Below are 27,279 nucleotides of genomic sequence, written 5' to 3'. Positions count from 1 at the left end.
CGATGAAGGAACAGCAATATATTTCCAAGTCGGAATGGTGTGTGACTTGGTGGAGAATGTGCAGGTGGTGTTGTTCCCATGTGCCTGCTGCTCTTGTCCTTCTAGGTGGTAGAGGTCACGGGTTTGGGAGGTGCTGTTGAAAAAGCCTTGGTGAGTTGCTGCAGTGCATCCTGTGAATGGTACACACTGCAGCCACAGTGCGCCAGTGGTGAAGGGAGTGAATGTTTAGGGTGGTGGATGGGGTGCCAATCAAGTGGGCTGCTTTGTCCTGGATGGTGTCAAGCTTCTTGAGTGTTGTTGGAGCTGCACTCATTCAAGCAAGTGGAGAGTATTCCATCACACTCCAGACTTGTGCCTTGTAGATGGTGGAAAGGCTTTGGGGAGACAGGAGGTGAATCACTTGCCGCAGAATACCCAGCCTCTGACCTGCTCTTGTAGCCACAGTATCTATATGGCTGGTCCAGTTAAGTTTCTGGTCAATGGTGACCCCCAGGATGTTGATGGTGGGGTATTCGGCAATGGTAATGCCGTTGAATGTCAAAGGGAGGTGGCTAGACTCTCTCTTGTTGGAGATGGTCATTGCCTGGCACTTGTCTGGCGCGAATGTTACAAGGCAGGACTGCCCTAAACATCCACAGCCCTAAACATTCACTCCCTTCACCACCAGCGCCAGCCAAGAAAGGGGAGTGAACAAACAATAGATCCTTGGGGGACTGTGGAGGTCATGGTGCAGGGGCAGCAAGAGAATCTATTGATGGCGATGTTCTAGTTATGATTGGATAGGCAAGAATGCAACCAAGCAAGGCCATACTCACAGAATCATACCTTTCAGCCAACGTCCCAGACTCTTCCATCACAATCCCTGGGTATGTCCTGTCCCACCGGCAGGACAGACCCACCAGAGGTGGCGGTACAGTGATATACAGTCAGGAGGGAGTGGCCCTGGGAGTCCTCAACATTGACTCTGGACCCCATGAAATCTCATGGCATCAGGTCAAACATGGGCAAGGAAGCCTCCTGCTGATTACCACCTAACGCCCTCCCTCAGCTGACGAATCAGTCATCCTCCATGTTGAGCACCACTTGGAGGAAGCACTGAGGGTAGCAAGGGCACAGAATATACTCTGGGTAGGGGACTTCAATGTCCATCACCAAGAGTGGCTCGGTAGCACCACAACTGACCGAGCTGGCCGAGTCCTGAAGGACATAACTGCCAGACTGGGCCTACGGCAGGTGGTGAGCGAACCAACATGAGGGAAAAACTTACTTGACCTTGTCCTCACCAATTTACCTGTCGCAAATGCATCTGTCCATGACAGTATTGGTAGGAGTGACCACCGCACAGTTCTCGTGGAGACGAAGTCCCGTCTTCGCACTGAGGACACCATCCAATGTGCTGTGTGGCACTACCACCGTGCTAAATGGGATAGATTCAGAACAGATCTAGCAGCTCAAAACTGGGCATCCATGAGGCGCTGTGGGCCATCAGCCGAAGCAGAATTGTATTCCAGCACAATCTGTAACCTCATGGCCCGGCATATTCCTCACTCTACCGTTACCAACAAGCCAGGGGATCAACCTTGGTTCAATGAAGAGTGTAGAAGAGCATGCCAGGAGCAGCACCAGGCGTACCTAAAAATGAGGTGCCAACCTGGTGAAGCTACAACTCAGGACTACATGCATGTTAAACAGCGGAAGCAACACGCTATAGACAGAGCTAAGCGATTCCACAACCAACGGATCAGATCAAAGCTCGACAGTCCTGCCACATCCAGTCGTGAATGGTGGTGGACAATTAAACAACTAACGGGAGGAGGAGGCTCTGCAAACATCCCCATCCTCAATGATGGCGGAGTCCAGCACGTGAGTGCAAAAGACAAGGCTGAAGCGTTTGCAACCATCTTCAGCCAGAAGTGCCGAGTGGATGATCGATCTCGGCCTCCTCCCGATATCCCCACCATCACAGAAGCCAGTCTTCAGCCAATTCCATTCACTCCACGTGATATCAAGAAACGGCTGAGTGCACTGGATACAGCAAAGGCTATGGGCCCCGACAATATCCCGGCTATACTGCTGAAGACTTGTGCTCCAGAACTAGCTGTGCCTCTAGCCCAGCTGTTCCAGTACAGCTACAACACTGGCATCCACCCAACAATGTGGAAAATTGCCCAGGTATGTCCTGTCCACAAAAAGCAGGACAAATCCAATACAGCCAATTACCGCCCCATCAGTATACTCTCAATCATCAGCAAAGTGATGGAAGCTGTCGTCGGCAGTGCTATCAAGCGGCACTTACTCACCAATAACCTGCTCACCGATCCTCAGTTTGGGTTCCGCCAGGACCACTCGGCTCCAGACCTCATTACAGCCTTGGTCCAAACATGGACAAAAGAGCTGAATTCCAGAGGTGAGGTGAGAGTGACTGCCCTTGACATCAAGGCAGCAATTGACCGAGTGTGGCACCAAGGAGCCCTAGTAAAATTGAAGTCAATTGGAATAAGGGGGAAAACTCTCCAGTGGCTGGAGTCATACCTAGCACAAAGGAAGATGATAGTGGTTGTTGGAGGCCAATCATCTCAGCCCCAGGACAGTGCTGCAGGAGTTCCTCAGGGCAGTGTCCTAGGCCCAACCATCTTCAGCTGCTTCATCAATGACCTTCCCTCCATCATAAGGTCCGAAATGGGGATGCTCACTGATGATTGCACAGAGTTCAGTTCCATTCGCAACCCCTCAAATAATGAAGCAGTCCGAGCCTGCATGCGGCAAGACCTGGACAACATCCAGGCTTGGGCTCATAAGTGGCAAGTAACATTTGCGCCAGACAAGTGCCAGGCAATGACCATCTCCAACAAGAGAGAGTCTAACCACCTCCCCTTGACATTCAATGGCATTATCCATCGCCGAATCCCCCACCATCAACATCGTGGGGGTCACCATTGACCAGAAACTTAACTGGACCAGCCATATAAATACTGTGGTTACAAGAGCAGGTATTCTGCGGCAAGTAACTCACCTCCTGACTCCCCAAAGCCTTTCCACCATCTACAAGGCACAAGTCAGGAGTTTGATGGAATACTCTCCACTTGCCTGGATGAGTGCAGCTCCAACAACACTCAAGAAGCTCAACACCATCCAGGACAAAGCAGCCCACTTGATTGGCACCCCATCCACCACCCTAAACATTCACTCCCTTCACCACCAGTGCACAGTGGCTGCAGTGTGTACCATCCACAGGATGCACTGCAGCAACTCGCCAAAGCTTCTTCGACAGCACCTCCCAAACCCACGACCTCTATCACCTAGAAGGACAAGAGCAGCAGGTACATGGGAACAACACCCCCTGCACGTTCCCCTCCAAGTCACACACCATCCCGACTTGGAAATATGTCGCCGTTCCTTCATCGTCGCTGGGTCAAAATCCTGGAACTCCCTTCCTAACAGCACTGTGGGAGAACCTTCACCACACGGACTACAGCGGTTCAAGAAGGCGACTCACCACCACCTTCTCAAGGGCAATTAGGGATGGGCAATAAATGCTGGCCTCACCAGTGACACCCACATCCCATGAACGAATAAAAGAAAATCCCATTGAGCAGGATAACAAAGGTAAGACATTGGAGCAGTATGGTATTTCTGACTGTGTCAACGGCTGCAGAGAGGATAAGGAAGATGAGGAGGGATAGTGCATCATGGTCACAGTCACAGTGACTTTAGTTAGGGCCATCTCAGTACTGTGGTAGGGATGGAAACCTCATTGGAGAGATTCAAACAAGAAGTTGCAGAAAAGATGGGCATGTATTTGGGAGGCAACAACACATTCAAGGATTTTGCAAAGGAAAGGGAGGTTGGAAATGGGGCAGTAGTTTGAAGAGGCAGAGGGGTGAAGGGTGAGTTTTTTGAGGTGGGAGTGCTGACTGTGGTTTTGAAAGGCAGGGGGACAGTACGTGAGGAGAGAGAACTATTTACAATGTCAGCTAACATGGAGGTCAGGTAGAGAAGTTTGATAGTCAGCGGCTTAGTGGGAATGTGGTCAAGGGAGCAGGAGTTTAGTCTCATGGACAATATGAATTCGGAGAGGGCATGAGGGGAGATAGGAGAGAAAGTAGAGAAATACGCAGGTCCAGAGCTAGGAAACCTGAGGGGAGGTCTGGCTTGTGGGCAAGGGAAAATGGGGAGAAGCAGCAGACGCAGCTGAACGGATGGTGTCAATCTCAACGGCAAATGAGTCTCTGAGCTATTGCACTTGTGGTTGGAGGTGAGGGTGCAGAGGGCAGGGTAGAGGGGTTAGGTTGGTAGTGGACAAAAGAAGCAGGGGCATATCTTTACTCTCCAGGATAACCTGGAGGAGTGTGCTGTTTGGCAGAGCAGAATGCGGGCCAATAGCACTGGATGTTGTCTAGTCAGATCTGGTGATGGATGGCTAAATCAGTTGTATGCCAAATACACTTAAGTCTGTGCCCCTTGCACTTGAGGGGGTGAAGATGGGCGCCATAGCTGGGGATCAACTTGGGTGGGAGAGAATAAAGGTTTTGTTGAGGACAAGGGCATCAAAAGTAGATGGGTGGGATTGGTTAAGCAAATCGACATCTGCAGAAGTATGATGGTGAATGGCGGGCCAAAGTCTAGGCAGTTGGGAGATAGAAAGTGCAAATGTAAGTGACAGGGCTGGACACAGAAGGAAGTGGGGTTGGAAGGGGGAGGGGATGTGGGTGATGAGGTATAATCTTTTTGCAATCTTTCCTTGTTATTTACTCATCACCTTTTATTCCATCTCTCTGTATTTACAGTTTTCTCTTATCTAATTTAACCATGATGTGGAGATGCCGGTGATGGACTGGGGTGGACAAATGTAAGGAATCTTACAACACCAGGTTATAGTCCAACAGTTTTATTGGAAAATCACAAGCTTTCGGAGATTATCTCCTTCTTCAGGTGAATGAGTGAATGAGAGGTTCTCAAATCGCATATCTTATATTAGGCTGGGAATCAAAGGTGTCATTGGTGTTCAGACAGGTTAGCCACGTTAAACAGTATGTATACTGGGACATACTGTTTTCCGTGGCTAACCTGTCTGAACACCATATATATATATATATATATATCTATTGCTTTTTGGCTTTAAGGTTAAAAGTATCAGTGAGCAACAAAGAAAACAAGACTGATTCTACCCTCACTATTTAATCTCCAGGAAGAAAGTTCAGTAAAATTTCTCCATGGTCTCAGCAGCACAGCAATCATAGTTTCCATAAAATAGTTGACCACATCGTTTTAACTTCCCCTTTAATGCCTTTCAATGTTTTAATAAGAAATTATGTAGATACTGAGGGTGGGGGGGGAGGGGTGGTTATAGACAAGCAGCTCAGGGAAGAGGAGATCAGGGCTGGTCTTACTGGTCCATTGCAGGCAGCTTCAGATGTCGCTGACTAAGTTGCATGAGGTCTAGGGCTCCCCACACATGAACAAGCTCAGAAAGCTAAGCTGATTTCATATGGCGGGCTTGCTCGGACAGCTCAAAGCATCGCTGAGGTAGGAGGTGCAGTGGCAAGTGGCGTACAAATGTTTCATGGGGTTTCATAGTGCAGAGAGGCCTGAATAGTGCAAACTGAGGGGGATTGGAGAAGGTGCAGCTGGCTAACTACACATGAGGACTCTAGAAAGGCAGATGGAAAGTTCACCGTCACCTCACAGACTGAATTTAATGAGTCTCCATATGCTGGGACAGTGTGCTCAGTCACACAGGGATGTTCAGGAAGCAGGTTTGCACCACACCTCGTGCAGGATAAAAAAAAGCCTTGTGTATCTTGCCTGGTCAAGGGGGAGACATGGGAGGCCACAAGATACACTGCCCGATTGTGGATAGGGTGAGCTGCTCATTGGGCACTGTAACTTATTTAGGTAACGGATGGACAGGTGGAGGCAGCTCATGCCGAACGAAGCCAGTAGCAGCATCTAGTTACCATCCTGAGATGTATCTGGGGCACGGGGTGGTCCGACTGTAGGGGCCGCACTGGCAGTTTGAGGCCTGCCAGATGGTGCAAGCATAACCTGCCACACAATACAAACTGTAGTTGGCGCAAGGGCTCCGAAGTGCCAGGCACAAGGGTTATATGTCTCTTGGGCAGTTTTCCACGCAACCCATGGGTTCGTAGGGTCCAGGAGGACCTTATCTTTGGTGGCGCACCTAGTGCATGGTCTTCATGAATGAGCCTTTCCACTCACATGGGGAATGGAGATATGTCACATTTTGGGATTTTTGACCATTTTTCCACAGAAATGATTTGGGAAAAAAAGCTATTTTTAATGTTGGTTTTTTAAAAACATAAGATTTCAGATGTTAAGAAAAAAGGCTGGGACAATAACTGGTTAAGATGCTAATGAGCTAACTTTTGCTGTAATTTCACCATTTACTGTAAATAAGCAATTCGTTAGCATGTCTTGGCAAATTAAAAATACCTCACACCCATTGCATTGGACAGTCTTTAATCCATTTTTTGGTTCTGAACAAAGTGATACAAGATAAAGACTGGAAGACAGGCTGCCAAAAAGGCAGCAAGTGCAGTCAGGTTTTTAAAGATAAAGCGGTGAGGCCTTTTATCGAGACTAAGAAGTCAGAAATGTTGGAGGAACAGTTAGAACTCATCTTATTTGTCTAGTCTGCCTTCAGAGAGATTGAAAAGGTACATTTGTGAAAAACATGAATATTCAGTTCAGGTCACAAGGAGGTGCTACTGTTAACATTATCCAGGCAACACTATCATACAAGTACATATAGGGAAGTGTGAGCCTACTCCCACAGAAGTAAAATACTCAGGTCACTGCACCCGAGAAGGTATCTACTGCAGGTTCAAATTTGTAACAAATGATTAGCATTAATTGAACAGTTGGTACTCCTTTATCAGTGGGCACTGCTTCATCAGTTAGTGTTCCTTTATCAGTTAATGTTTCTTGATCTATTAGTACTTATTATTATTTCATCAGCTATCATTCCTTTTATCAGTTAGCAATCCTTTATCACTTCGAATCATTTATCAGTTTGAGAGTCATTTTTCAGTGAGACTGCTTTATCAGTTAATATTTCTTTATCAGGTGTTGCTCTTTTATCAGTTGGCTGATGACTTAGTGTTCTTTTCCCAGTAAAGACTACTGCGTCAGGTAGTGTCTCTTTATCAATTGACTTTCTTTTATTAGTTAGAACTGCTTTGTCATTTTATCTGTTAGTACTCTGCCCTAACTTTTTTTATAAGTTTGTGCTCTTTTGACAATTAGTAATCCTAATAGTCAGTTAGTATTCCTTTATCTGATACTCCTTCCGTTTCAATTCGCACTCCTTAATCAGTTGGCATTTCTTTATCGGTTAATGATTCCTGATCTGTCAACATTTTTTCATCCTACCTGTCTTGTTGTTTGTGGCCATCTTGATCTTGTGCCATCACCAGTATGGAAAGTTCTAGAGGTCCTTTGGAGTTCTGGGTAGAACCACACAGCTGACAGACATGGACCTAAGGCTGAATGAAAAGAAGTATCATATACACCGTAGACCCTAATAACATGCAGACAAGAGCTAGACATGCCTGGTGTGAATAGTTCTCTGGAACACCTTTGGATTTTGAATTTTTGCAAATTTCAATTTTACTGGGATAATCCATATCTATGTGAATGCATTGGACCTCAGTATTTGTGTGCGTAGCATTTCAAACAGTATGTACCGGTGATGACTGGCTTTTAACCTGCCTGTCCCTATTGTCCAAAAAGCTTTCCATATTTCAGAAACGCATATAGAATTTATTACTTAAACACCTCATTAATAAATAGTACAGAAATACTGGGACGGCATGGTGGCCCTGGCCAATCATTTCTCCATGGGCAGTGATAATTCCTTCTAGAGCTATCTGTAGCAGAGTGAGGCTGCCCTCCATTGTTACCAAGGTCTACACTCTAATGAGAAATGCTGAAGCTCAGTAGATTGAGAAATGCTGAAGCTCAGTAGATTGAGGGAAAAAGCAATCCTGGCACTTCAAATGATAATCTATAAATTGTGAAGTGAGATTGCTGCCTTGTCAGGTGAAAGCTGTTAATTCCCAATGTACTTCATGCTGCAATTCACACATGAAAGAAATGCACTGTCCCAGTCAGTCCTACCACCCAACCTCTTAAAAAATGTGAGGCTATATTTTCTGGATTCTGCTGCAGTGGCACCAGGACTGCTAGCAAGCATGCGCATTTCATGGGGAAATCAGACAGAATGGGCTCAGCATTAGATCCACTAATTTAAATATAAAGTCTGCATTCCCTGCATGAATTGGGCACTGTGCATAGAACATTATTGTCATGGGGGTAGGATATCTGGCAGAGCACCAGATTTAAAGGGCTGCTCCTGCACCTTAAAGGGGGAACTAAATTTTGCATTGGGATCCTACAACCTGCGTAGGATCCTGATTTGCAGCCTTGAAGAGGCATGTGCCTTATTATATTTGATTTCAGCCACGGTTCTTAGGTTTTGCACTGGAGTCTTGGTTCAATTATTCTCTGCCCTCTAACCCTGCTAGACATGAATACTGCACTTGATCTTCACTACCTGTGAGATTGCCTAGTAGACTATAAGTCCGAGATTCCTTCTGCTCTTCTCTGAAACCTCCCCAAAACATCAATGTCATCTTGAGGTGTTCCAAAACTTCAAAATTCCAAATGTGGTTTCTCTTTGACATAAAATCAAAGGCTCATGAGACGGATCTTGTTTTTTTTATCAGCTTTGGCGATAACAGCTATAAACTCAGAAGATCCTTCCAGTTAATAATCAATGGTCACAACTAAATCCTTTTCCTTCTCCACCTTTCCTTTTTTTTGCTGTGTACACCGGCCTATCTCAAAATAAGATCTCTTCATGAAATACACATTTACTGTTTCCTGTTCCAGTGCATTATTTTACATTTGGTTACATTAAAATACATCTGCCCATTTGTTTAATTGGTCCAGGTCTTTAATGAATGCTTTTATCTCTCTTACATTTGTTACCTAACCTTATAAGTTGGCACCATCAGTAATTTTTATAATATTACACGATACATTTTCCTCCAAGTCACTCATGAATAATGTCACCAGGAGAAAAAAAAAGATGGGTGGAGATAATAGTGACTACATCTTCCACCTGTATGTATATATACATCCTCCTACAGTACCTCAATGCCTCACTTAACAATGTATTTACATTCAGTAAATACAAAGCATAACACCAGAACTGAAATGCCTAGCTTGCCAATGTTGATTTGTATTTTTTTTCTGTTTAATATGGGATGTTTCAGTGAGGTTTGTCACACCACAATCAACTTGTGCAAATTGGAACTGTCAGATATGCTCCAGCTGGAGCTTCTCGTCATCATCCTACTATTTGGAACTGGCAGTTTTAAGAATGAAAACCATACAAGGGGAAATGGTATCAGCCTTGTTTTCACAACTGGCCCTGGATCAAACTTTTCACATACAAGCATATCTTTCTGTATTGAATATACTAAGATACAGCATGCAAATAATGAAACAGTTTAACAGCAAAATGCAATTTCTATCCAGTTTTGGTTCTCATTTATGTGCTTGTGGAAAAAGGTTAGATGGAAGACTGTTTTCTGTTTTCTTCCAGTTATTTCTTCATCTCTGGTTCTCTCGTTCACTATCTCTTTGATGTCCAGCATTGGCCCAGCCCTGGCCTTAGGACCCTTTAGTAATGATCAGAATGTATGCACATAGGAAAAAAATGACAACTGAAATTTTCAGAGAAAATGGGGTAAATTTTAACCCCCGAGAACGGGTTGGGGGCAGTTGGGAGGTTAACATAACAGCTTTTTGGAGTGGGATCGCATCCCGGCTCCAACTTGCTCACTTCTGGGATTTAACCCAGGCTGGTTTGTCTGCACGTGGACAGCAGACATCAGGAAGTCCCGCCTCCACTTAAAGCCAGTGGACCAATACTTAAAAGGGGCAATTTACCTTATTGAGATACTTGAGATACTTAATATTTTGTGTATTGGACAATTAAAATGAATTTAACCATACCTGTTTGGAATTCCCATTGCTTCTGAATCACGTCAGGTGAAAGCAGGCGGGAAGGGCATTATTGCACTGCTTGTGGCCTGGAGGAGCAGGAGTGCTTCATTCAGGACCAACATGCTCAACTGGCTGACAGGAGCCCCTCGATTGGCCGCCCACCCCCCCCCCCCCGATGGTGGACCCCCATCATGGCGGACCACCACCTACCTCCAACTCTTCATCTGACCTCCAGCGACCTCCGATCCTTTTCCCGGACCCCCAATCTTTTACCTGGCCCCCCAAACTCCTCCTAGGCCCCCCTGATCTTCCCGGCCCCCCAAACTCCTCCCAGGCACCCCAATCTTCTCTCCGGCCCCCTGGTCTCTTCCCCGGCCCCCCGATTTTCCAGGCCCCCCGAACTTCTTCCGACCCTCCCAATCTTCTCCCCAGCCCATGATCCCTCCCTCCCTCACTCCGATCCCCAGCTGCGGTCTGCTGCAGTAGGCCTTCCTGTCCAACAGCCAGCCAGCTTGTCAATCAGGCTGGCTGCTGGGCGCGAAACCCGGAAGTGAAATTCATTGGCCTCATTAAGATCGCGACTCACCAAGTTACCTGTCGGGTTTCGTACCCGAATATCTTCCCCCCCCCCCACTCCCTTCCCGGTTCGAAGTTAAAATTTACCCTAATGCGTCATTGCACAATGACTCTGAGAATCTCAGCTATCAAAAGTAGAGTCCTCTTCTATATGAGCTTGGGTACAGTACAAAAGTAGAAAAGCTCTGATGGGTTCTTCTCATGCCAGGGACAAGCATCAATTTAAAAAATACTTCTAGCTGTTATGATGCATCAATATCAGTTGTTATCCAGTGCACAGTACTGGGGCAATTTGCTCACATCTCAGAGGGAATTGGGCAGGCCGGACCCAAGGCGAGCGGTAAACCGTTTTGACCTCAGCAGCGTGAGGCGTGGGTGATTTTAACTCCCGGGCCTCATCTGCATGCCCCCGATCAGTTGCCTGCCTGAAACCGACAGGAAGCGGCAGCTGGCCAGTTGACGGGAGTGCAATATCGGGGGGCCGCCAGCAGGGGCTGAAGAAACAGTTCCCCGGCACTCAGGCAAGTCGCGGGAAGGGGTTTTGGGAGGGCCTCACGATCGTGAAGGGGGGAGCCTCGGGCAGGGGTGACCTAAGCTGTCCTTGGGCCTGGAGGAGTACTCCTGTTCGTACCATACATATCACTTCCCCCCCTCAGAATTACAAGGTGAAAATAATCATCTTCAAGAATGAGCCTGGTTAACAGCTAAAATACATTATGTAAACAAATATAGCAACCATATCTTACAATAAGGTGATTTAAAAAGAACTCTAGCACTCTCCCAGTAATACACAAGAAAGATGGGTTATGTCAACTCTAGAATCATAATGAAAATCACTACACTCAGAACTATCTACAAGTCCAAATGATTTGGAGGTTTCCTTGACTTTTAAGGATATCTTAGAGTAGGATTGACAATGGGCAAACTGGGATTAATAACAGGAGCAGGAGATGGCAACTTCTCAAGTTCGGTTTCAACACTGTCGGATTTCCACAACTTCCTTTATGAAACTGTCCTGGAGAGTCCATACCAGAATCAGGAGCATGAACAACGTCCTGGGAGGTATTTGGTTCGTTACCCATGGGAATAGGCAAAACATCTGAAGCTTTCTGAGGAGCTGTAATAGTTACTTCCTTACGTGAGATGAGCATTGGTGTTAGGTCACACGCAACATTGTTATTTGGTACATCAAAGGCAGTAGATCGTGCAGTTCTTGTAATTGATCCTTATGACGCTTCCACATGAAAACACCCATCAAAACTAAAAACGGAACAGCTCCAATCTTCTGTTCAATAACACCAACACTCTATTTTCTCACACTCCCACGGAAATCAAGACATAATACTCAAGGGAGTAAGTGCGGAAAACATTTGACTTTGACATGTATGTAAACATGAATGATGATATTGAAATCTGCACTGAGGTTATAGATAAGAAATCACATTTTCTGTCACTGCAGAGAGGATTGAAATGAGGAAAGTGAGGACAATAACAGTGGTTCACATGGTCATTAACTCAAGCAAGGTATTGCCACTGCTGAACAAACTGTTTAGATTTATTCCAACATTAAATGGCAAAGCCAACCGCACCTTAGGCTAGGAAAAGTTATATGTAGGGTACTTGCATATTCTTAACTGAACACTAAATAGCCCCTAATAGGAGAAAGCACGTTGTAGTAATTGCATTCCAAGCTCCCTCTTGAATTGCTTTGTTATTCTTTGACGAGAATATTCTAGAGTGTCTGGAAATAAAAGCAGCCAGTGCACACATTTCCGGACAGAAGAGAGTCGCCCTTCCTTCACCCATGCCTGAAACAGGCATTAGACCCCTTGCATATGTAAATAAGGGGCCTAACACCTGTTTGAGGCCCCCTGTCCAAGATAGGGAAACCAGGCCTAGGCATCACCTGCTAGGCCCAACCCGGAAGGTAAGCAGCTTACCTGAATGTGGAGCCGGGAGGAGCAGGAGTGCTCCTCCTGAGCACACATTAAAGAAACCAATTGCCGCCGCACGTGGCCGTGACCTATGATCTCCGCCCATTTTGTGCATTGTATGCATTTCTGGTCTGGGATTTGATGGTGCAGGTTTAGGCAGAAGCTTAATTTGAATATTTTGATTAAGTCTTGATGACATTATTTAGGTTTCCAAACATTTCCCCACGTTCATGCATGCTTAACAGGGTCTTGTACCCACCCATATAAAATTGCTAGGGACGGAGCTATACATGGAAGTTCATTTAATGAGCTCAGCAAGAAGATTGTTTGTCAAATTTTCCATCCTTTTCTCAACCATTGTTTCTTTCTTGCTGTTGTCACTGAGGTTTTCAGGAACCTTTGGCTTGTTGTTGTGGCGTAGTCTTTTTCCCCCAATAGTGCCACAATGGGTTTCACCATGAGAATTCCTCCAAGAGAACTTTTATGGCTCCATCACGAAAATGGGGCACTGTCTGCTCTGCTTGACTCCTTCCACATAAGATTTTTCTTGATACTGTTGTCCAACTTTGATATATCATGATGCCTGCTGCTTGAAGCTGCTGAAGGACTTCAAATCCTGCTGCATCCCGCAATTTACCACCGACCAATAGATGAGCTCCCAATCACAAGTGATTTTGCATGTCAAGAACTCGCCAACATTATTCAAATTATGCTGACCCCAGAAATATGTTAGGCTCAATGAACGATAGTTGAGTCAGTGCGATTCTCACACCATTCCACTTTTGGTTGGACTCACTCCCAATTGTAAATTGACACTGGGAAATACTCAGCAGAGATTCATAGTGGTCATCTACGGTAAGTACTTCCATTTGATAAAACTTTACCGTTAATTATCACTGGCAGTACTTAGACAATGTGTTATCTTCTCCTTCTCCCAGTACAAGCATGTTAAAAGATCAGTACTATTGCTCAGTGAGTAAATGTGCTGAATGGAGCCATACAAGATAAGGAAAGCCCTAGGTTTGATCCCCAGTTTGCACTGAGTTAGCTTATCTCAAGCAGGGGCAGCAATAGAGATGCCACAATCGTCCTCAGTGTTCTTGGACTTGGGAAAGAAAGAAATTTAGAAGGATTCCTATTTGTTATTCAGTGAATCTTGCTGAAAAATGCACATGTATGAATATATGGTGAGAACAACATCGGGCTTGGCTATGATACTCTACGTGGTTCAATAACTTGTGCACACTTGCCATCTATGCTTACATTTGAAGAATGGTCACTTATCAAGCTACTAGAGGGTGGTCAGTGCCCATAGAACTGTACTCAGCATAAGTCTTTGACTTCAGGAAAGGAAGGGAGAAAAATGGAAAATAAAAGCATTCCTGAACAGGGTACCATAGACATCAAGAGGTGGAGGACTGAAAGGGTTCATTTCACTCAAGCTGGTGGAATTGTTACCAGGCTAGCAAATGATGTAAGCAGGTAGCCTGGGTGGCTACTAACAATGGAAATAGTTGTCAACTCTGGGTTTTTCTAAAATATGTCATTGCTGCTCAGTTAGTGAACAAAAGATTGTGTGCATTCTGACAAAATATGGGTTAATAGTTTCAAATACACATGATGTGAAATTTGGGCAAGCCATTGGCTAATTATATTGATGCGAACTCAGTAATGATACATAGAGAAAAATATTCAATGCTGAGCAAGGGATGAGTTCTGTAAAAGGTTAATATTACAACAAAGTACAGAGCAGGTCATAGTAGCACAGTAATACTTCACACAAAAAAAATGACACAAAATGATGACAATGAAGAATTTGGCTATACTGAATATAAGATAAATATTATATAAGCTGTGATGATGCTGCAACTAACCTCACAAGCATCAGGTTCTGTGACCTTCACTGAAGAATTCCTGCCCCAATCCAAGGTACCCCCACACTCATCAATGAACTAGTCCCACAGCCTTGATGTCCCACGTTCAGTATCCCAAAAATGATTAGTTATATCCTTTTGGACAAAAGGTCACATTCAAAGCTTCACTGACCTTTTATAATGCCATATATTAACTTGCTACAATCCTTGCAAGCTTCTCTCACGCTGACACCAATGCAGAGAGGAGCAGGAATGGCAGGGAGCCACGTACTCCAGAAAGCAGCTTATGGTTCAGACTGCATAATGAGGAGTGGTACATACGCTCTCAATCTTATACTATGGAACAGACATGCTGGACTGCAACAGAAACTGGAAGGGACAGTGCTTTCTGTTGTATAAAAACATTCAGCATCACTTGTCGTGGACAATTACTTTTAACATACATCTTGTCAAATACCACAGTGTATGTCATATTAACAAAAATGTCAAGTTGACAGCACAACAATATTCACACCTCATTTAGATCTGCTTACATGCACCCTCTATACAACCCATGCATCTTCATTAATAAGTCTTGACAAAATTAAACTACCCATCTGTCCCTTAGGCACTTGCATTGCAAGACTGGAGATGCAATTTCAAACCCTTTTCATGGAGGGCCAGAGTTCAAATGGATTGATATGGTCACCAATCAACATGTCTCCATCTGGGTGTGTGCAAGAGTTTCAATGCTCATTGAGAACGTATTTCAAAGTGACCGCAAATCAGATATGCTCAGCAAACACTAACCTCATCACGTAGTTACTTTCTTTATCAATTTCTGTTCATTGATTAACTTATTTGTTATAAAATGTTATTTATTTAACAGGAATGTTCCCCAAAGAGGATAGAAAGTGAACTATAACTATTTTGTCATTGCTCTAAACTCCTGATGTACTTCAAATTGTAATGAAGAGGTTGATAAACAACTGTATTAGATAAGCCGTGCTGGCCTTTTTTTTCTTACTACAGGCTGCTGTAATACTGGGAGAGAATGGAGTTCATCAAATGTAATAAGAAGCCAAATTCAGGGATCATTTTAAACTTAAAGTATGGTTTTTATTTATCAGTCAATTGGAAATTTTCATTCACTAATGCATTCATTTTTCTGTAAGTTTTTACATCTTATTCGTCAACTTGGCTCAGTTGGTAGCAGTCTTGCTGTAGAGTTTGAGGTTGTGGGTTTAAGCCCCACTCCTGGTTACAATCTGAGCTCATAATCTAAGGTGGCACTCCAATACAGTACTGAGGCAGCACTATATTGTTGGATGTGTCATCCTTGTAATGAAATGTAAGCCCAAGGCTCTATCTGCCAGTTTCAGTGATTCTGGTGAATGTTAAACATCCTGTGGCACTAGTTGAAGAAGAGCCACGAATGCTCCTGATGTCCTGACCAACATTCTGCCATTAACCAACACCACCATCTCACTGCTGTTTGTGTGCAAAATAGTTGCCGTGTTTGCCTACATAACAATAGATACTACACCATACATAAGTCATATATGTTAAAAGAAGGGCACATGGTAAAACAAAGCCAACTTAGCTATAATGTCATATTCAAGGACAAGTCAGACTTAAGCAGACATTTTTACAGGCTTAAAGAAAATAGTTCTCAGCAGAACAGGGATGGGTATTGATCTCAGCTAAAGGCTACAAAAGCTGCTATAAGAGTAGCCAAAAGGACGTTGGAAAAGATGATGGATAACTGTGGTAGCAATCACAAGGTATTTTTCAGCCACCTGTGGAGTCAGAGGGTCATCAAGGACTCTATACAACCATTGAATAATCCTCAGGGCAGATCCAGGATATGGTGGAGGTTGTCAATAGCTACTTCGTGTCAGTCTTCACTGCAGAAGATGATGCTGAGTTACCAATAATACATCATAGGGTTGATGCTAAAGTTCTAAGTGTTAAAGTGGATGCAGATATAGTCCTGGCTAGAATAAAGGATTTTGAGATTGGGCTGCTGGCCCTGATGGCATTATCTGAAGGTGCTCAAAGAAATGGGGCTGTGCTCTCAATTCTCCTTCCCCATATGTTTAACAGCTCACTGGTGTCTGGGATTGTTCCCATGGATTGGAGAGTGGTCAGTGTGGGCAATAAATCAGAACCGGGAAATTACAGGCCCATTAGCTTGACTTCAGTTATAGGCAAGTGCTAGAAAGGATCATTAAAGATATGGCCACCTTCACAGAAAAGGGATTATTGGAGAGTCTCAATGTGGCTTCTGCAAAAGAATGTCATGTCAGCCTGGTTGAATTTTTTGAGGAAATTATAGGTTGGTGGATGTAGGGAGCCCGGTTGACATTGTATACCTTGATTTTCAAAAAGCCTTTGACAAGGTGCCAGACAATAGGCCTCTTAATAAAACAGTCATGTGGGATTAACGGGCAGATTTTTTGTTGGATAAGGAATTGGTAACACTCTTGCAGACTGAAGGTTGATATTAATGGTAGTGGTTTTGCGTAGCGATTGGTTACTAGTGGAGCTCTGCAGGGATTGGTGTTAGTACCGTTGCTCTTCACCATCTTTATCAATCATCTGGATGAAGGCATCGGAGAAAGTGTCCCCAAATTGAAGGACGATACAAGTATTTGTGTGGATGTTAGGACCTTAGATAAAAAAAATAGACTATAGGCAGATCTAAATGCGATGGGGGAATGGGGCCTTTTCTGGCAGATGTCATTTAACATAGTTAAATGTAGTGCTATGCACGCAGGTAGGGTCAACAGCAAGCATGTGTACAGAATACAAGGTTGTGAGCTTAAGGCTCTTGAGCAGGAGAAAAATCTAGGTTTCCTTTAGCTCAGAAGGTTAAGTCACAAGCAAACCAAAGCTAGAACCTGCTAGCTTCTCATCCATTATGTAAGTTCCTGCTGAGTTAACTACAAAGGAAAGGAGAACTGTTAGGTAAAAGCAGAATACCCTGAAAGTGGTGGTTGGAGCCTGAAATAGCAATCAAGAACTGATGCAAAAGTAAATTATGATGCAGTATATTGAGGCCAGGAGGGCTATTAGGGAGATGAAGTGAGATCAGCAGGTTTTATTAATCCACAAGGTTGTGCAATTACATAAAATTACATAAAAATGATCCTGGATCATTAATCCATTGGCAAAAGTCCATCATCATTCATGCAACGCATTCCTGTAGTCTAGTGCCAATAATTGACAAGTTCAGTGCTCTCCAACAAATCCATGAGTGCATTCTGACTTAACAGGTTGTAATAAGGACTCATCTGGAGATTGGATAAGGTGGTGGAGTGTGCTGCATAGGTCAAAGGCCTTAATGAAACAGTGTGATTGGAGGAATTAGACTCTGCACTGCACTGCCTAACTAACAGTACAGCAGTTGGTGTGGATGGTAATGATGCCAATTTTTTAAAAATTGCTCCAAATGGGACAGGGGGAGGAGGAATGGCAATGGTTGGAGAACTATCAACTTGCCTTGGAGTTGCCCTTCTGAGGATAGTGAATAGGATTCTATTTGAGACATGTGAACCCTTGTTATTCCGAAGCATATCTGTGGTTCCTATCCACAATAAGGATAGATCTTAGTGAGAACTAATGAGGTAGCAACAGAGCTCTGCCACCTGCTCAACCAAAAATTTCAGCCCAGCACCAGGGCATCTACAGCACTGCCTGTGTCTGTGAAAGTCACTGTGCCCCTGAACTGTTATGCATCAGGCTCCTTCCAACATCCAGCCGGTGTCATAAGTAACATCTCTTAGTTTGCTGTGCACACTACATTCAAGAAGGTCACAGAAGCACTGTTTATTAGGCACCATGAATTCATCACCTTCCCAATGGAGACTGCCAAGCAGGAGGAGAGCACAATGGGCTTTGCAAGAGCTGACTGATTTCCTCAAGTGCAGAGGGTTATCAACGGCACCGGTGTGCGCTGTGTGCTCCCATACAAGACCAAACCCTCGATTACAACTGGAAGGGATTCCATTCCTATGCAACTCATCAGCAATCACAGGGATCAAATTATGTAGGTCTGTACCTGGTATCCTGGCAGTAGTTATGATGCCTTCATCCTGTGCCAGTCCTCAATACCCCTCTCTTCCACTCAGGCCGTCGGGTGTCAGGTTGGCTGCTTGGGGATGAGAGCTTCCCCTGAACACCTGACTCATGACTCCTGTTGTTAACCCAAGCACAGACACAGAGTGTGCATACAGTGAGAGTCACGCCAGAACCAGGACTCCCATAGAGCAGATCATCAGACTCCTCAAGCAAAGCTTCCAATGCCTCAACAGATCTAGAGGCGGCTTCAATATAGCCCAAAGTACCAAGATTTGTCATTGTGTGTTGCATGCTGCATGCTGCACAACATTACCTTGGAAAGGAGGCAAGTGTTGGAGCTGCAAATGGAGGAAGAAGTTGAGGAGGAACGGGAAGAAGGGGATTAGGAAGCTGACACTTCAGAGGAAGAACAAGGCCCAGCAGTGCTGCCAGTTGCCAGAGTTCTCAGGCAGCAACTGACTGATGAGAGAGTCTCATGAATGTTCCCTGCCCCTCCAATGCACCAATAGTCCCTCCATCCACCTAACCCAGTCCTCACAACTACCATCTGCATGCCCTCATACAGTCCAACTTCATGGCTGTTGCCCTCACATGACTAAGAATATCAAGGAAAACAATGTTTACTATACCAAGGTACATCATCACTCTTCATTTGACAATTGCTTATACTGAACATAAAGAACTAAAAATCATCCATATGTAAAGCTCTAGTGCTTGTCTTGTGTATTCGTGTATCTACTCAACTGCTCCTACAAGGTGCTTCCCCAGTGGTTACAGCAAGGGAGGTGGAAGTCTGCTGAACTTCTATTAAGAACACCTGAGATGGCTGTAGAGTAATTCTGGTCATAAAGGGCCCAGCTGCAGACTGCAGTATCTTGGCGGTGGCCGGGGCAGTCAGACCCAGCTGGCTTTCTGGCACCAACAAGGGCATTGGTTGAGAATGTGGCAGAGAAGCAGGTGTACAGTCCTCCTGAGAGAGGGCAGCATCTGCCCCTCCCAATGCCACTCTCATGAAGATGTGCCTCAGCAGTCCCACTGCTCTGCGCAAAAACAATGTTCAGGAGTGATGAGACACTCTCATAGTCCCTCTCATGTTTTGTAAGCCAGAGGATATACTGGAGCCTGGTGCCAGAATGGCAGCAGTCTGAGCTTCCATCAAAGCTGTCAGAGCTGCCACCACAGTTCCATCATTGTGGGTCCCAGTGTAGTTTTCATAGAGCTCACCACTCGCTCCATGGTTAACTGCATGGTCTGGATGCTATGACAGGAACATCATAGGGGCAGGTGAAGGAGTGGTTGTGCATATCAACAGCTGCAGATGTATCATGGTGAATGAAGGGTCAAAGTCTTGACAGTACAGAGTTGAAATTGTGGTGGTAAAAGACTTGGGGGACAGTTATTCCTTGGGAGAGATGCAGGCAGAAGTGTTGTTGAAGGAGGGTAAGAGGATATGGGTGGTGAAGGATACAAGGAAGTGATCGGAGATAGCCTGATCAGTGATCAAGACAACGGCAATGGAGAGGCCAGAAGAGATGTTGCGGTTGAGAACATAGGTTGGAGAGTTTATAAGGAACAACATGTTTGGAAGGGACAGGACGCATTGAATTTGGAGGAGAGGGATGAAGGGGACCTGAGATGGAGGTTGAAATCACCTAGGATGAAGAGTGACTTGGTACAGAGGCTGAAGGAAGAAGAAGGTCGGGTGTCGTGGGCCTCGGTGTGGAATTATAGGCCTTGTCGGGGCGGGGTGGGGGGGGGGTGGGTGTCGTTGTGGTACTCCAGTGGGGTATTGTGGGACTCGGGGAGGAGGATCGTCGGTAGCAGCAGTGGCCGCGGCCCGTGAGATTGAGGATCTCCTGGCCGGTGGGGAGTGAGATCGGAGGTCAGGGCTCCAGAGCCTGAAGGTCGGGGAGGGCTAGGAGTGACTGTGATCAAGAGGGTAGTTTAATGTGGGGTAGGGAGGAGAAGTCCTGCTCCACTTGGCTCCACATTCAGAGGTAAGTAACTTACATTTTTTGTTGCAGGCATTCTGTAGGGTTGGTTTCCATGAGTGCAGCTTGCGATGGAGCTGGCTGCCTCAGGGCAAACCAATCTTGTAGAGGCGACCTCAAGCAGGCGTTAGGTCCTTTATTTGCATATGCAATGGGCCTAATGCTTGTTTCAGCCTTGGGTAAAGGTCGCCATTTGTTTGTCCTTACCCAATATGGTGGGCAGCGCACTGCTGTTCGGAAGTGTGCGTGTGTTTCACGCCCGCCATTGTGGGGACTTTGGAGGCCGTATAGCGCATGAAAAACGGGTGCTACGTGGCCCAATTTCTCGATCACCTTCTTTTAACCCTTAACTCTAATTGTATCATCACAGCCATAAGGTTTCTTCAAGATGCTCAGTCCTTTGTTTTGTTACCAGAGAGATTTCCTTTCCTTATAAATTTCTGTTTATCAGTCACTGTAATATCAGTTTCTGTATCTGGGTCTCAGGTTTCTGCTCAGATTTATTTCTCCCATCATCCCGGGATAAATGTTTTATTTGGATTACTCCCAGATCCTCACTTATTAACAATGCCATTGATCCCTAATCTCTTCTACATATTTTAAGCCAACCACCTGAAACTTGTGTCCATCCTAAGACAAGACTTTAACTGTATGCTCAATTCCTTTTCAAACATACAACCTTCAGTTCAAGCAACTTGTTTCTAAAGCTTATATTAACAGAAATACTTGGGTTTCTTAAATCATTATAATAATTGGTACTATTAATTTGATTACTTGTTTACTTATTTTACTATTAGTTTTTTAATAACTCATCTTTCTCCTCACTCCTATTTATTTTACGATTACAGTTATTCCCATTCTTCATTTCATGCTTATCTTGGCCCCACTCCTCAGCTGCCACTTTAACTATTTCTCAATCAAAATACATTGGAATTTTTCCTATCCCCATGCGTGTTTAGCTTTTGTCCATTTCTTCTAAGCAGCTCATTTCTTCTACAAAGAAACAATCTAAGCCTGAACTATCTAATCAGTATGCATAAATGTCTACATACCAACTGTCACCTTATGTTGTTACAGACTACTGTGATAAATTGCAAAGGTCATTTCCTCTATTCCAATTTCATCATAACTTCTCTGTTCTGCTTGCTGTATGCTACAAATGCATGCATACAATTTAATATATCGTTTTATATCATGAAAATATTGATAGTTAACTGAGTTGAAGACAGATATTCTTACAATCTAACCAAAATTATAAATTATGTTGCAGATGTTTAGCATAAGATTGTAGAGAATAGTATGGTGATAATTAGAATACTTGCCATTCATTTAGTTGACTAATACATATTCTCAAATAAAGTTCAGGACTCACTTTTTATTTACATCCTTTCTTGCAGAATTCTGCACAAATTTACTCTAAATTGCTTATTAAAAGCACTGTAACAAGCAACTTTTTAAGATAATTTTCATTCACATATTTTAAGGTGGGAGCAAGGTACAATGCAGTGGTACAGACTAAAAAAATTATTACTGCTTGCTCCAGTCGTGTGCTCTAATTACTTACCACCTACCATTTTGTTAAAATTAACACACAGAAGAAAACTGGGGCTTAAAGGTTTAAATTATGAGGACAGATTGCATAAACTTGGCTTGTATTTCCTTGAGTATAGAAGGTTGGATCTAATCCAGGTGTTTAAAATGACTTATGGATTCGATAGAATAGATATAGAGAAACTGTTTCCTCTGAGGAAGGGAATCCAGCACAAAGGGGCACAATCTTAAAATTAGAGCTAGGCCATTCAGGAGCAAAATCAGGAGGTTCTTTTTTATACAAAGGGTAGTGGAAACCTGGAACTGTCTCTCCCAATTGAAATTTTCAAGACTGAGGTCGATAGAGTTTTATTTGGTAAGGAAGGATACCAAGGGATATGGCTCAAAGGTGGGTAAATGGAGATGAGGTACAGATCAGCTATGATCTGATTGAATGGTGAAATAGGCTCGAAGGGCTGAATGCCCTACTCCTGTTCCTAAAATATCCCCCTAATTATCACTTCTTCAATTTATCTAGTCTTGTCTTATATTCTTGTCAAACTTGTTGGTATCCAGCACTATGGCCCATGGCTCTTCACTAAGTTTCTCTATTTATGAAAGCTTATGCATGTCTTAACATAATGTTATAATAACAAAATAGGATACCAGTCATAGTACTGCTATCAATAACTCAAACCCACCAACTTCCTTTGAAGAAGTTTTTGCTGGATGTTCTGCCACTCTGGGTTTCAGGGGTCTCAGAGTGTGAAAAGCAGCATGAGCTCAATGTTTGACACAATCTTCTTGATATCACTGAACTGTTTTCAGACATCCTGTAAGTTTTTTTTATTGCAAGAGATTGGTTTCAGTTACTCAACTTCTCTTCTCAGATCAATCTAAAGGGACTAGGTTTTGATGAACTAATGGTCGTACTAAAGATTGAATGCTATTTCCTCAATGATTTTTTAAAATACATTCTCGAGATGTGGGCATCACTGGCAATACTGGCATTTATTGCCCATCCTTAATAGCCCAGAGAAGGTGGTGGTGGGCCACCTTCTTGAATCACTGCAGTCCGTGTGGCAATGGTTTTATTCTTGTTATTTTTTGTAGTGGTTTGATACAACTTAGTGGCTTGTTAGGCCATTTAAGAGTCAACCATTTTGGTGTGGGACTGGAGTCACATATAGGCCAGACTGGATAAGGACACAAGTTTCCTTCACTAAAGGACATTGGTGAACTGGTTGGGATGTCACAATAATCTGATTGATTCATGATCACTTTTTTATTGATACCAGCTTTTTTTTTTGTTTCCAGATTTTTTTAACTGAATTCAAACTATCAAACTGCCATGGTGGGTTTGAACTTACATTCTTTGAATTACTCATCTTTAGCTACCTGATTTGTCAGTGAAAGATGCTACTTTGGGAACCATTATAGTGTTGCTATTATAATGAGTTAACTAAAGGGGTCAAGAACATAATTTTTGGCTAGTTAATTTAATTAAAACACTTAGTAAAACAGGTTTTTGTCTGATGGCCTAACTTCCTATTGGGAATAAATTACCATGCAGAAAGCAAAAAGAGTAATCACCAGTAATTACGCACTTATCAGCTGTACAACAGCCAATTGGAGACATCTTGTTCGTGGGAGAGGGAAGTGAAATCTTTTTAGGAGCAAGGTGACTCCAAGGTTACATGCTTAACAATGGAAGTTTGGAACCAAATCAATCCGCTGTGGTTGACTCTGTAATCCAATACTTAAGCCAGGCAGGTTTTCAATACTCTAGATTGACCAGCCAGCCCGGCTCATTGATGGAACTTGAAGGGATAGATTGATCACTAGGGGTTGGGATTCTTTCCACTCAGCTCAAGATATGCTTAATGGGTATGGTGGTCCCAGATGAACAGAGGGAAATTTACCAATACTCCACTGGTAAACTGTAGGGTTTTAGCTGGTTAAACTCCAGCAGTGATCTTGTGTGCAATTGGGGAACCCTAGGTTTTGGCTCTACCAAACAAATCCTAAGTCCCCTGGATTCAGTGGGGTGGGTTTCCATGCGGAGTGAGTGTGCACACCATATCAGGAAAATAGAAATTCTAAATGTATCAATTTCTCAGGAGCTTGCTGTGGAGACTCTTAAACATGGTTTAATGCTATAAGACACCCAGCTGACTAAAAACAAGTGGGGTAGTTTTAACCTAATCCATCTGGCGGATACCTTGACTTCAATGTAAGGTAAAATCGGGCAGGGTGTATAACGGCACTTGATCCTATCCTGTCAGTTTCCGACCAGGCGGGTTCGGTGACCATCAATGTAAATGTGACCAGAGCCTGAATGATTCTGTTGTAATATTTTATTTCTGTCCTTAAAAAAGATTAAACTGCACAGCTCAAAATCCAATAGCCTGCCAACTATACCCCACCAGGAAGTCAGTGCTTTCAGGAGTGGAGGAAAGGTGGAGAAAATTAGCAGAGAGAAAAGATGTAACAGGAATGGAAGTTGAGACGGTACAAAAATCAACCCATCTGGAAAATTGCTGTTTCAGATTTTCAGTAGTAGGGCAGTCAAAGGCAGCTGGAAGTGCTCGGAGGGATGACATTATAGTGATGCTGGAGGTATAGCAGTGAATAATTAGATGATGAGATGAACTCTTAAAAAGAACAATTTAGCGCATTTGCAAAGGTAAGACACAACAGATTCCTTGCTGACTGAACATGCACATGTTCCAAGTACAAAATAATACACCTCAGTGGCATGGGCTGCCACACGGATGAATGGGGGGTATTTTAACTTTTATTGAGCTAGATATATTTTATTTATTCTGCTTTACCTCTGTATTAACCTGGTTACTGAGTACAATTTAAACAACTGTACATGTGTTTGCAAAATTAATAATCTTTAGCTAATCTCCTGTGGCATTGCTCACCAGTAGTATGGGGTGTGAAGTGTGTTTGCAATTTTTATTGTGGTCCCATTCTAAAGCTGACTGTGGAGCGCAGCAGGGTTAAGGAATGAAGTACAATGGATGTGAGTGATGGAGAATAGTGAGGGGTTGGAGAATGGTGACAACAGGTGTCAAAGTGAATAGTATAATCAGGGAGTGCCATATAGCTTGGAGCCAGAGTGTGCATCATAGTGTTGAGGGAGGGGGGTAGCACAGGATTGGAAAGAGGTGCCAGGAAGCAAGGTACAGAATTTTAAAATGAAAACCACTGGACCATTATAGAAGTAGGGGCTTAGCTGCCTAATAAGCATGGGGAAACTGTGAAGGCTTTGGTTCTGAGAAAAAAAATTAAAGCATCATTACATCTGGGAGATTTTTTTGTTTCTGCATTTGGGATGCATCATTGATAGACCAGAATGTTTATAATTGCAAGCCTGGCCACTCACAGCACATTTTGCAACTTCCCATTGGTAGGGTTGATCCTCTCTGTCCCTAACTGAGCAAAAGATAATAATTCTGGGATTTGTGTGATGCGCACAGAATGACACTGTTATATTCCGGGAGTTATAATCCACTACTGAGAACATACATAGTGCAATGTTGGTATATTCTGCGAGTTGTAGCCTGCAACCTGGTTGAACTTTTTTATTCAGGCAAGCCCCAGATGCACAATACAAGCTGCAGAAATTCTGCAGAGCTCAAGTCCCAGTGTCAGGGGGCAGGGTGGTGGGTGTGGTGTGGGGGGTCGGGGTGGAGGGAACGAGCAGTTCGGTGTGGGAGAAAATTTAGGAGACATTTAAGGCTAAGATAGTGGGATTTTATTTAAAATTATATGATTTTTTAATGAATTTACATAGAAATAAATAAAGGTTACAACACGGACACAGGCCATGCAGCAAACCAATCTGTGTTGACATTTACCCTCCATGCGAGCAAATAGTCTAATCACATTTACCCATCTAATGTTGGTTTAGCGGTATAGAATAGACTTTATGGGTAACCAAGATGACTGTTTAAATCACGTAGAGATTTTTTTCAGGTATTTGATTGGTTGATTTTGTGGTTGTTGCTAGTTCCTGATTGATAACTTTTAAAAAATGAGTCAATTTATTGGTTGATTTCATTATGATTCAACTAACTCTGAAAAAGAGCTGGATAAAAATCCAAATTCAATAACAGAATTGGAGATTGTAGACATATAGGGCTCGAATTTAGCAGGCCTGCGGGTTCCCAGCGGGTGGTCCTCCGGGAGCGTCGAAAACGCGGACGGCGAAATTAGTGGGTTGCCCACGCGATCGTAGCAGGCAACACACTAATCGGAATCAATTACCTGCTCCTCCGGGGTCCACGGCGCTGGCCTGCGCGTCGGTCGGGCTGCGCATGCGCAGTACGATCTGTCAGCTGGAGGAGCTCTATTTAAAGGGGCAGTCCTCCACTGACAGATGCTACAACCAATGGGACAAATTGCAGCATGGAGCAGCCCAGGGGGAAGGCTGCTCCCAGTTTAATGATGCCTCACCCCAGCTATCATCAGATGGGGTGAGGAGGAGGGGGAGGACACAGATCTTCCCCCCGGCGGGCGGGAGGAAGCGGCCTGCCTCTGCCACCAAGAAGGCCTGGCTCGAGGTGGCAGAGGGGGTCACCTGCACCACCAACATATGGCCCACCTGCATACAGTGCAGGAGGCGCTGCAATGACCTCAGTAGGTCCGCCACAGTGAGAACACAAAGTCTTTCCCCTACACTCCGTCTGCCACAACACTGCCCCCACCCCAAATCTCCTTCGGCACCGCCAACACTATTCTGTCACATCACCCTTCATACCCACTCACACCCCGTCCTCATCTTACCTCCACCTACTCACCTCGCCAGTACTCACCCTGCCACTAACACGCAACCCAATCCTCATACAATCTCATTGCTCCATCCCATACTCACCCTCTCGTGCATCTCCCTCACGGCCAGCCTCACTCAACCTGCCACCACCTGTGCTGCAGCCACAGGGCATGCATCACATATGTGCAGTAGGCAGCGTAAGGCAAACGTCTCGTCAGCATGAAGGGGGTGCACAAGGGTGTCTGAGGGTTTGTCATGGGTGTTACCCATATTGAATTTCAGAGCCACAAACAGCACACATTATATTGACACCACCACTGCCATGTCTCCGCGAATCCTGTCCGTTGTGTCCAATAATGCCCGCTCCTGGGTATCACTATGAGGACCCACCACTGATGCCACCCATCGTGTTACTGCAGAGTAGGTGCAGGTGTATTTGCAGGGCTCGTCCGCGCAGACGACTGAGAGACATCGGCGGTGTAGCCGGCTGCACC

The sequence above is a fragment of the Heptranchias perlo genome, chromosome 15 (genome assembly GCF_035084215.1).
Source record: "Heptranchias perlo isolate sHepPer1 chromosome 15, sHepPer1.hap1, whole genome shotgun sequence".
In the NCBI taxonomy this organism is placed as follows: domain Eukaryota; kingdom Metazoa; phylum Chordata; class Chondrichthyes; order Hexanchiformes; family Hexanchidae; genus Heptranchias; species Heptranchias perlo.
This window is presented reverse-complemented; position numbering follows the sequence as displayed.